The sequence below is a fragment of the Nomascus leucogenys genome, unplaced genomic scaffold (assembly GCF_006542625.1).
Source record: "Nomascus leucogenys isolate Asia unplaced genomic scaffold, Asia_NLE_v1 001992F_17924_qpd_obj, whole genome shotgun sequence".
In the NCBI taxonomy this organism is placed as follows: domain Eukaryota; kingdom Metazoa; phylum Chordata; class Mammalia; order Primates; family Hylobatidae; genus Nomascus; species Nomascus leucogenys.
The window spans coordinates 1-11,077 of NW_022097492.1; the positions used below are offsets into that span (position 1 = coordinate 1).

At 56.8% G+C, this 11,077-nt stretch overlaps 1 pseudogene; it reads right to left on the bottom strand.

Annotated features, from left to right (window-relative positions):
- Window positions 1-361: 361 nt before the first annotated feature.
- On the bottom strand, window positions 362-9,518 carry LOC115834271 (annotated as a pseudogene).
- Between the last annotated feature and the right edge of the window lie 1,559 nt (window positions 9,519-11,077).

Below are 11,077 nucleotides of genomic sequence, written 5' to 3' on the forward strand. Positions count from 1 at the left end.
CGGGAGGACGGGCCCTCACACCCTGCCCGTCTGCCTTCGGGAGGGGCGGGAGGAAACGCAGGCAGCGATGGAGGAGGGTGGGAGGATGTGGGAGGCAAGAGGAAAGGGAGAAAGGATGGCTGTGCCCCCCGCCTCCCCGGAGCCCATCCCTGATGCTCCTTAGAGCGGGAGGAGGACAGGAAGGGAGCCTCGGGGGAGGCTGGAGAAGCCCCTCGGCTCCCGGCCCGCTCTGTGCCCGAGGGTTCTGCTCCAAGGAGGCGGAGAAAGGGAGGCCGAGCAGGGCTGCCCGGGCCGCGGGCGTGGGGGTCCGAGCTCCGGCTGGCTCCGAATAGCCCCAGAGGCAGGTCCGAGCCGCCCTCACCCAGGAGCCCCTCCGTGCGGTTCTGGTACTCGGGCGGGAGGCTGGCGGAGGCGTGGAGGATGTTGGAGAGCGCGGTCACCGAGACGGTGGCCCAGCCGTCGAAGCTGGCCGAGACCACAGAGCCGTTGCGGCTCAGGAAGACTCCGGTGGCCTTGAACGTCTCCTGGCCTGGAGCATCGGGAGGCAGCGGAGAGGAAGCCAGGTCGGCACCGCGGCCCCCACCAAATCCGGGCCCTGCCCGGCCGGCACCACCCCCCGCCCACCCCCACTCCCCCTCCCTCCACTCCCCACCCCCCTCCCTCACCTCCCACCCCCACCCCCCACCCCCCTTCCCTCCCCTCCCCTCACCTCCACCTCCCCACCCCCCTCCCCTCACCTCCCCACCCCCGCTTCCCTCACCTCCCACCCCCACCCCCCCTCCCCCACTCCCACCCTCCACCCTCCCCTCCCTCCCCTCACCTCCCATCCCCCTTCCCCACCTCCCACCCCCACCCCGCCCCCAGGGCTGAAGCCGGGAGGGATCTGCACTGGAGGCGGAGAAGAGGCCGGCGAGCTGCAGGCCCCGCTGCGGGGGGTGAAGAGGCTGCGCGCTCTTGGCCCTGCACCGCCACGCACCGGGCCCTGCACCGCCACGCAGTCGGCCCTGCACCCACGCGTGCCGCACGCCACCGTCGGCCCTGCACTGCCCACGAGCCTGCCCACACGCACCGGCCCGCACCGCAACGCCGCTCGGCCCTGCACCGCAACGCGGCTTCCCGCCCACCTCACTGCTCCCGGTGCGGGGAGGGCGCCGCGCTCCTCAGCCTACTCTGCCGTCTTCATGCCAGCTTAAATGTCCACAGTCTGGTGATCCATCCAGGACATGGATTGCGTCGGAGGCTCAAGAGCCATTGACCTGAAGAGATAGGAGGGACCTGAGCCGACTCGCAGGTGGAGCCGACGCCCAGGAAAGCGTGGGAGAGCCCCCGGGGCTGGAAGCTCCCCTGGCCGGGAGGAGCCGTGGAGGCCCGCCGCCCAGGTGATGCCAGCGCCGTCTACCCTGCTCAGCAGGGTCAGCATAGTTTTCGGATTATCCCCTTAGCTCTTACAACAGCCCATGAGGCAGGTAATGTTATCCCCATTCTTACTAGGAGAAAACCAAGTTCATAGTTGCTTCGAGCCAAACAGCTGGGAAACCGTGGGCCCAGACCCTAATCCACCATCCCCAGATTGACTCCGGGACAGCTGGGAAGGATGTGTCTCCCTCCCTCCTGCCCAGCTTCCCCTTCTTCGCTCTCTTCCTTTCTCCCCGGCCTCAGTATGTGGCGAAGGTCCCTGTGGGTGGAAGCAGGGAGTCCCTGGCGCCCCCTCACTCACCGTGACGGGCCAGGCTCTGGAGCGGTACTGAGCCGCAAAGGCGATGAAGTTGGTGGCCTGGGCTGAGCATCTGGCGGTGCGCCCTGCAGCAGAGGAGGATTCCGCGTCCTGGCCCCCACCAGCAGAAGTCCCCCAGCCCATTGAAGGTGTAATTGACACCATCCAATGTGGCTAAATGTGGGGGTCCCCGACATCCAGGCTGGAAGGAAAAAGAGATGCCGCCTCAGCATGACAAATCATTGTAGGCTGAGATTCCTCACTGCATCAGGTGCGGCACTTGTCCAGGCGGACTCAGCTGGGGATGTTCAGGGAGCAGCAAGAATCCTCCCCTCAAGGCTTCTTGCATTTCATGCCCCGCTACTCTCACTCCCTTCCCCAACTCAGTACAAAGCCCCTCCACTGACCGTCGCCCGTCACTGGTCATCTCCATCTTCCTTTGCCACGCTCTGCCCTACTCCTTACAGACACCACCTCCTGGAAGCCCAGAAGCTCCCCCTCCCCAGAGGCTCTTCCTGGCCTGGGCCCTGTCCACTTCACCAGGCCTGGGGCCTGTATGTAGCACAGCCCACGCGGGGCCGCTTCTGTGGTACAGGGCACAGAGGTAGGCTTGTCATTCCAGCGGCAGCACCAGCTCTGCGGCTCCAGTTCCTGGCTCGGAGAAGAGCATGATTGGGGAGGCTGAGGACCTGGAGAACCCATCTGGAGAGCTTGCAGGCAGGGCGGTTGGTGCAAAGCATGGCTTTGGAATCCAACGTGGCCCTTCTCGGACCTTGGGCAGTGGACAGGGTGCTGTCTCTTTTCAGCATTGGGCACTGTGCAGCAGGGCATGGTAGGAGCTAAGCAATTCGTCTTGAGGGTGGAGAGCCAAGTATGGCTCTCTCAACGGCTAGGAGTGGGGGAGGCATGGCGACAGTCTGGGACTGTGGAAAACTGCCTGGACAGGGAGAGAAGGGAGGACACTGGACCACGTGACCCCACACCCCTGCGCTCTCCAGCTCCCTTGGGGGTCTCTGTGGGAGCTGACTCTCAGTCTTCCCCCAAACATCCTGCTCATCTGGGTCTACAGGGACGGGTCAGCCTAAGCCCTCTCCTCCTGCCGGAGAGATGGCCCAGTCTGGCCGGGATGGCGGAGCCAGTATAGAGATGGGAAAGAGGCACTCAGCTCATACATCTCCGAATGTCTGCTGGTGATGTTGGAAGCTTCCTAAGTTACCAGATCAGGAGTGGAGGCCAGAGAGGGAAGGTCTGGGAAGGAATGAGGACAAGAGCTTCATGCTGAGGGTCCTCTGCTTGGCTGGGAAGGTGGGTTGAGATCTCCACCACTCACGCACCAACTGCCAAGGACGCTGCACGTCCAGCCTTCACGGAAACTCTCCCCAGGGCCCGAGCTGCAGCACACGCCTCCTCGCCAGGGACGTGAAGCTGCACAGCTGCCTGCTGCCGAGGCTCCGGCGTCCTGAAACAAGTCCAGTCCCACTCAGGCCAGGCCGGCTGCCAGGAGCGGGGGCGGGAACAAGCAGGGCTGTTTCTGGGGAGAGGCTGAGGGCTATGAGCAGAAGGGTTGGGTGGCTTGTGGGGGGCGGGAAGGAGGTGTCACCTATGCTGACGGGTTGGAATCGTAAGTCCCATCGTCCCTGCTGCCAGGAACAAGGGCAGGAGACCTGGTTCCAGCCCAGCTGGGCCACCGAGGCTGGCTCTTCACCATGCAGGCACTCGAGACGGTAGTTGGGCCTTTCTTCCAGGTGTAGCCTGTAGAAACTGCAGCCCTCGGAGCCTGAGGTCAGGGATGGAGGGGGAAAGGGCTTATCCAGGGCTGGGGCTGCAGGCCCTGTCCTAGCTTTAGGGTCAACCAAACTCACAAATGCACCCCCTTATGCCCTTTTCTCACCTCTTTGGACCCAAGTCAGATGGGCAATAATTCCTCCCCCAAAGCCCCTCGCTAGACTTAGCGTCTGCTTCTGATGACCAAACGTGGTTGCCACAGAACAAATAGAACTGGATTACACTTCACAGTTCATGCTGGTTTCTAAGGCTAAAAATGTCCTTATTCCTATCACATTTTGGAAACTATTATTTTTCCCATTGGGGCCTCTGGCTGAGTCATGGAGAAGGCACCATCGTTTGCCTCTTGACGCTTGTCTTTCTACCCCCGTGAAAGCTCTTTGAGAGAAAAACACAGTGTCTTTTTCCTTTGAAAATGTTTCTGGCCATTAGCAGTGTCCAGCACACGGCAGGTGCCCAATAATTGATGACAATGAATGTGAATCCTCCGGGCTCTTCCTGGTAGATTCTTCTTTCTGAGACGGAGTCTCACTCTGTCACCCAGGCTGGAGTGCAGTGGCGTGATCTCGGCTCGCTTGCAACTCCACCTCCAGGTTCAAACATATCTCCTGCCTCAGCCTCTTGAGTAGCTGGAATTACAGGTGTGCGCCACAACGCCCAGCTAATTTTTGTATTTTTACTAGAGACAGAATTTTCACCATGCTGCCAGGCTGGTCTCGAACTCCTGACCTCAAGTGATCTGCCCACCTCAGCCTCCCAAAGTGCTGGATTACAGGTGTGAGCCACGCGCCCAGCCAGTAGATTTTCTTAAAAGGATCTCACCTGGGTTTCTCATTCCTGCCTCTGGACAGGACACTTGGAGTATTGTCTGAACTGCCCATTCAAATCCCACCTCCCACAAGACCCCGTCCTCACTTCAGGATCTGGGCCCCCCGAGAGCCCTCTTGGGTTGGTTCATCCTGAGGCAGGAGATGTTAGCCCCCTCTGAGACTGTGCTGTGTCCAGGGGTGCAGGAGGTGCCAGCTGCTCCCTGGGCGGTGCCACATCCCACCTAGACCTGTAGGAGGTTGGACTGTGGGGGAGGCCCTTCAGGATGGCAGTGATGTTAGTGAGGTGCCCTCTAGGACTGCGATGGTGTATGGGCTGAGGACACACGAGGGCTGAGACCAGCTCAGGTGTGATAAGGTGGCACTTTTACCTGAGTTGGAATTCAGGAATCTATCAGGGCCATACTTCTCCCACGCTGGCTGGGACATCAGTGGGCTGTTTTCGAAATAGCCATCTCCACTGCAGGAAAGGAGAGACGCTCAGGCCCCTGCCGTGCACAGGCTCTTGCCTCGTAGTTGCAAGGTGTTCGTTCATCCCCTAGCTGTCAGCAGCTGGTCAACCAGCTAGGCAGGCAGTGGGTCAGTGGGTCGCCAGCCCCCATCGTTGAGCCCCAGCACTGAGCAGGAGAGGGGACAAGACAGATGGGCAGAGGAGGAGCTCTAACCGATTCCACATCTGATCGCTAGCTGCAAGAAACTGGCAGGTCTGCTTGGTCATGAGACAGGGGCGTGAAAACAACAGAGTTCAGGCCTCATTTCTGTTTGTTTCCCTTCAACAAGCAGAGGGTTTGGAGCAGGACAGACTCTGGGACAGTGTATTATGAGGTTAAGAGCCAGTTTCTGGAGTTAGGCAGTGATGGATTCAACTGCTGATCCCCACACTTTCTAGCTTGGTGACCATGGACAAGTTACTGACCCTCTCTGATTCTTAGTTTTTCACATCTGTATAAAAGGGATTACAGTAGCACCTACCTCGCGTATTGTGAGGATTAAATCAGTACCATCTGCAAATCCCTCAGAACTCAGTGAGGCCTTGATACAACAGATGCTGCCACTGCTGCCACCACCACCACACCACCACCATCACCACCACCATCACCAACATCACCACCATCGCACCACCATCACCATCACCACCATCACCAACATCACCACCACGCCACCACCATCACCACCAACACTACCACCACCATCGCCGCCATCACCACCACCACCACATCGCACCACCATCACACCATCACCTTGCCAACTACCACCATCACCACCATCACCACCACCACCACATCACACCCCACCACCATCACACCACCCACCATCACCATCACCACCACACCAATTGCCACCATCACCACCACCACCACCATCACCACCACCACCACATCGCCACCATCACCACACCACCACCATCACACCACCATCACCACCATCACCCACCACCACCGCCACCACCATCGCCACCATCACCCCACCATTCCACCACCATCGCCACCCCCACCATCGCACCATCACCACCACCACACCATCCACCCAACACAGCTGCCACCACCACCATCACCACGCCACCTCACCACACCATCGCCACCGCCACTGCCGCATCACCGCCACCAACACCACACCACCATCACCACCATCACCACCACCACCATCACCACCACCACTATCGCCATCACCGTCCGACAGTATGGGTCCGAGCAGAGCTCGGGAAGGAGGAAAGCCTGGAGCGGCCGCCTGCAGCCCCACCCTGGATGCCTGCTGCAGAGTGGGAACTCTTGGCTTTTCCCCTCCCTGACACAAGCAGGATGATGCACCCCTGCGTGACACCTTCCTCGGGTGTACTTGGACCGTGTGAAATTCCTAGGCAGTTGGTAATTCCCCTTTCTCCTTCATAGCACACCAAGAACTAGTGAAAGCAGTGAAATCAAAGGGTAACCTGAACACACTCAATGTAAGAGAAGACCATTTGCAGCAATTATCAAGAACAAAAGACATGTGGCCTTCGTATTGATTGCCACACCCCAGCATATGGGAACAGAGATGGCGCACTGCTGCGTCGGAGACAGCCTCCCACACACAGGAATCCACATTTCAACCACCCACAGCCCCGTGCCTCCTCTCTCCCTTTACCACCGGCTCCATATAAGCTTTTGGGTGCCCCCTGGATAAGTGGGTAATTCTCAGGAAGTCAGGAAGGCAGATTCTAGCCTCAGATGTCTGGGTTCAAATCTCCATGTTGCCACTTCCCAGCTCTGGACTTTAGGCAAATTGCTAGTCTATTTGTATCTCAGTTTCCTGATCTGTAGAATGGGGATGGTAAGTAGTATCTGCCTCATGGAGTGGCTGTGATCATGACATGCAATAAGGTACATAAAGTGTTAGTGTAATCAGTCTTGGCTGTTATTATCACGATATTTGAGAAGGTAAGAGAGGCCAGCTAATGTCAGTGGAAATCAGGGAAGCCAAAGCTCTGGGCATTATTACAAGACACGGGGACTGGGATGGGAAGGGGCATGGCGGACAAATGGATGATCTTGTCATGGGAAGCAGCCAGATGCCTGGCCCCAGTGGTAGCTGGAGTCAGCGTGAGTCAGAAGCACCAGCCAGGAGGGTTCACGCCTTGCCCCAGGATGGGAGTGTGTGTGCAGCGAAACCTGACTCTACACCCCTCCCTGCCATCTACTCAGTGCTGACAGCCCCTCCCATCCTACCTGGAGAAGCCCATGAGCACCAGGTTGCCTGAGCGCTGGGCCACGTCCCACTGCATTCCACCGCTCTGGTAGAGAAACAGGGCATAGGACCTGCTCCCATCCGTGGAGAGGATGGCTTGGTAGGTGTTGCTCTGGGGGTGGGTGGAAGCAAACACAGGATGCCTGTGAGAGATCCGGGGTCTCCTCTCTTATGTCCCCCCACCCATCCCACAGCCCTGCTTGGACATGTACAGCAGCTGTTCCTAGTCTGCCCACAGCAAAGGCATGGGCCCAAAATGCTGGCAAGTTGTGGGTCAGTGAGGGCAGCTTTCACCCTGGGTGTGAACTTACCACACTTACCCTGGGTGTGAACTTTTCACCCTGGGTGTGAATCCACCACGGTGGATTTGCCTTTTGGTGACTTTCTTCCAGGAGGGGAGATAAAGGGTTCTGGGTTACAATTCAGTTACATCAGTGTTTGTAAGAGAACGCTACCAGAACCTGAGATTAGCCAAGATACCAGAGAGCTAGAGAGGAGGCTCATTAGCTCCCTGCGGATAGTTAAGGACATTGCCCAAATTGTCTCCTCCACCTGAACAGCATGGATGACACTGGGGTTCACTGAAGGCGCACACGTTGTCCACGTGTGACAGTGAGCTTTCGTCGAGTGAATGAAGAAATGAGTGACTTTAGACCAGGCGTAAGGAAGAACTTGGTGACTACAAGAGCGGGGTCCTCGGAGGGAGGACAGAGGAGACAGTGTGGTGTGCCCCGTGCCCACTGGATGAGCCTGTGCTTAAGAGCCAGAGGCTGGAGTCAGAAGAAGCTCCACTGCAGGCCTGGCTTTGCCATTTGCCAGCGGCGTGACTTTGAACAAGTTACTTAACCTCTCTAACCATTGTCTTCCTCATCTGTAAAATGGGGATCATAATACCAGATTGAGCCACATGAAATTGCGGATAGCCAGACATTTTTGACTTACAAAAATCCACTTGCTATGTTTCAGCCTAATAATACCCAGTTTGCTGGGCTGCTGTGAGGTCAAGTAGGCAAAGGGCCGAGGCAGGCCGGGCCCACGGTGAGTGCTCAGCCAACAGTGGTGGCAGTGGCTTGCTGTAATTAGCAATCTTTCCTAGAGCCAGAGAGGATGTTGGAAGAGTAGCCCCTGCCTAGGATTCTAGGATGTCTGACTCCCAGATGGCTCCCAGGAGCTGCCCACAGGTCTACTCACCCGAGGGTCCACTGGGCAGGATAGGCGTGAGCATTGACCCACGTGACCTTTAGGGTCCACCTGGCCTTGTAGCCCCTGTTGTTTGTGATCTTTCTAATCCAAGACTCGGCCTCCTGGACTAGCAGGCTGTGTTCACCATAGAGCGTCTCGTATTCCTAGGAAAGGAGGGCAGATGAGAACAAGCCAACGAGGGTCCCACTCCTACACATGGACCCCCACTTTCTGCCTGGGACCCTGCCCACTTTAGCCCACCCACATGGCCTGCCCTCCCCTGTCCCAGGCCTGCATTTTTGCCATGACCTCTTCTGAGGTGAAGTGCAATTCAAACTTGGGCTGCAGGAAGGCCTGCAGTGTGCAGAATGCAGGGTCGTGGCCCAGACGTCCAAGACCTCTGGACTTGAACTCAAGCGTCTCTTAGCTCAAACTGGCCCAGAGAGCAGAGCCACTCGGGCCCACTTTTACCTCCCCATGCCTAATCTGCAGCTCCTTGAGAACAGGCATCAGTCTCTCCCTCTTGGAGCCTCCCACACTGCCCTGTCCGTGGCAGGGCACGGTCCACACTTCCTGCAGTAAGCTTTCATCACATGCTTCCTCTGATTGGAGTTATTCACCCAGTCCAGGAGCACAGGATGGGCCCTCTTGACTCACTCTTGTTAGGATAGACCCCCTACAGCCTGATTTTACAATCAAAGGCTGAATTGTCAGCCCCCATCCCCATCACCTGCAGGTCTTCTTTGGTCGTGGTTGGGTTGGGGATTCCTGGCAGTCTGTGCTGGTGGGTATTCCTGGGTCTGTTGGCTTCCTGGTCAGTCTCGTGGGCTGGTGGGCTGTTGGGGTATTCCTGGTCAGTCCTCGTGGCTGGGCTGGGGTTTCTGGTCAGTCTCGTGGCTGGGTGGCTGGGTTGGGGTATTCCTGGTCAGTCTCGTGGCTGGGTTGGGATATTCCTGAGTCAGCTTAATGTCCCTTGCCTGGTTCCTCCCACACCCATATTTAAGCCTCAGTCCCCTGCTGCAGGGGCTGTCACAGCAGCAACTCTGGCAATGCCTTCCACACAACTCTTTGTCTCCCCTGCCAGCTACTGGGGGATCCTGACTGCCAGGCTTTGAAAGGCTCACCTGATAAAATGTGGTCCCCCGACCAGTGGAGAAGTCAGCATCGTCCCAGAACGGAGCCACCAGGGCCACAGGGTCCCAGCCTGTGAAGCCTGTTCGCAGTGGGTTGGGGTAGGAGAAAATCTGGTAGTCTGACTCTGGGAAGATGATCTGGCCATTGTCTGTGAAATGAGCACACGGGTTTTGTGGTCAGCATTCAGGGAGGGAAGTGGGGAGGAAAGTCCCAGCCTTGGTCCAGCTCCTCAGAAGCGTGAGGGTAGAGCTTTAGAGATGCTAACCCCTGGAAGTCACCTCCTGTGTCCTGGCTTGGGGAGAGCCCTTTCCATATAATCTCACAGAGTGCTCCCCCCTCAGGCCATCCCTTGCGTCGGGTGGTAGGCTTGGTCCTGTTTCACTGCAGATCCCTGGCTGTGGACCAGCCCCTCACAGGCACACCCCTCTTGGCCAGTGCCCTGGGCCCCATCCTGAAGTTTGTGACACATTAGGTGGGGCTCAGGGGGTGGAGCCCTCCCTCCATCACTCAGGGAGTGGAGCCTCCCTCCATTGTTCAGGGGTGTAGACACCCCCTCTCCATCACTTAGGGGTGGAAACCTCTCTCCATCGCTCAGCAGGTGTAACACCCTCTCCATCGCTGAGTCGCCCTCTCATGGTGTGTTCCGACTCAGCCTCCTCCCTGAGGGCCACAGGAGCCAGGACTGTCCTTCCAACTCCGCTTCAGGAGACAGGGACCAGCGGGCCAGAGACTAATCCCAGAAGGTGGAAATGGCGCCAGCACTAAGACGTGCCCTGAAACTCACAGGAAGAGCGGACCAAGAAGACGGGAACAGCACGGGGCACTGGGAGCTCCAAATGCCCACGATACTGTGAGAGATGGAGAAAGGTATGGCTATGGCTGGCACAAAATGTTACTCAACATTTATTAAAGGCCTAAATGGAGAACATAACGCTATCAAACCCTTAGGTAAAAACACGGGAAAATTTGTATGGCCTGGGGTTAGATGAAAAGTTCTTAGACATGACACCAAAAGCATGATTCATGAAAGATGGACAATTAAATTTAGTCATAAATTTAAAATTATAATTCTATAAAGCAATATAAAAATCTAAAGAGAATGAAACACAAACTATGGTCTAGAAAAAATATTTGTGAATCACATCTCACAACGTACTGGCACGCAGAATATATGAAGAACCATGAAAACTTAACTGTAAGAAAGTAAAAACCCCAGTATTAAAGAGAGGGCAAATATTTGAATGGAGGCCTCATCAAAGAAGGTAGAAGGAGGGTGTATTGCCCGAGAAAGAGGCTCAACATCATGGAGATGCTGGAGAAATGCCAGTCAACAGTACCTCTGCAAATCTATTAAAATGGCTAAAAACACAAAAACCATGGGCCAACCCAGGTTCTAGGATGATGCAGAGGAATTGGGACCCTCATAAGCTGCAGTGGGAATGGGAGGGGTCCCGCCATGCTGGAAAGTGGTCCAGGAGTTTCTTATGAAGTTAAGCACATCCTTACCACGTCATCCAGCAACCCCGTCCTGAAATGTCCCCCAAGAGAAAAAAACGTGCACACACAACCCTGCACACAAGTGTTTAGGCCTCATTCCTCATTGCCAATAACTGGAAGAAAACAAAATGTCCATCGGCAGGAGAAGGCGTGAACCAACGCGGATGCTTCCACATAGGGGGCACCGACCAGCAGTGGAGAGATGCACCCAAAT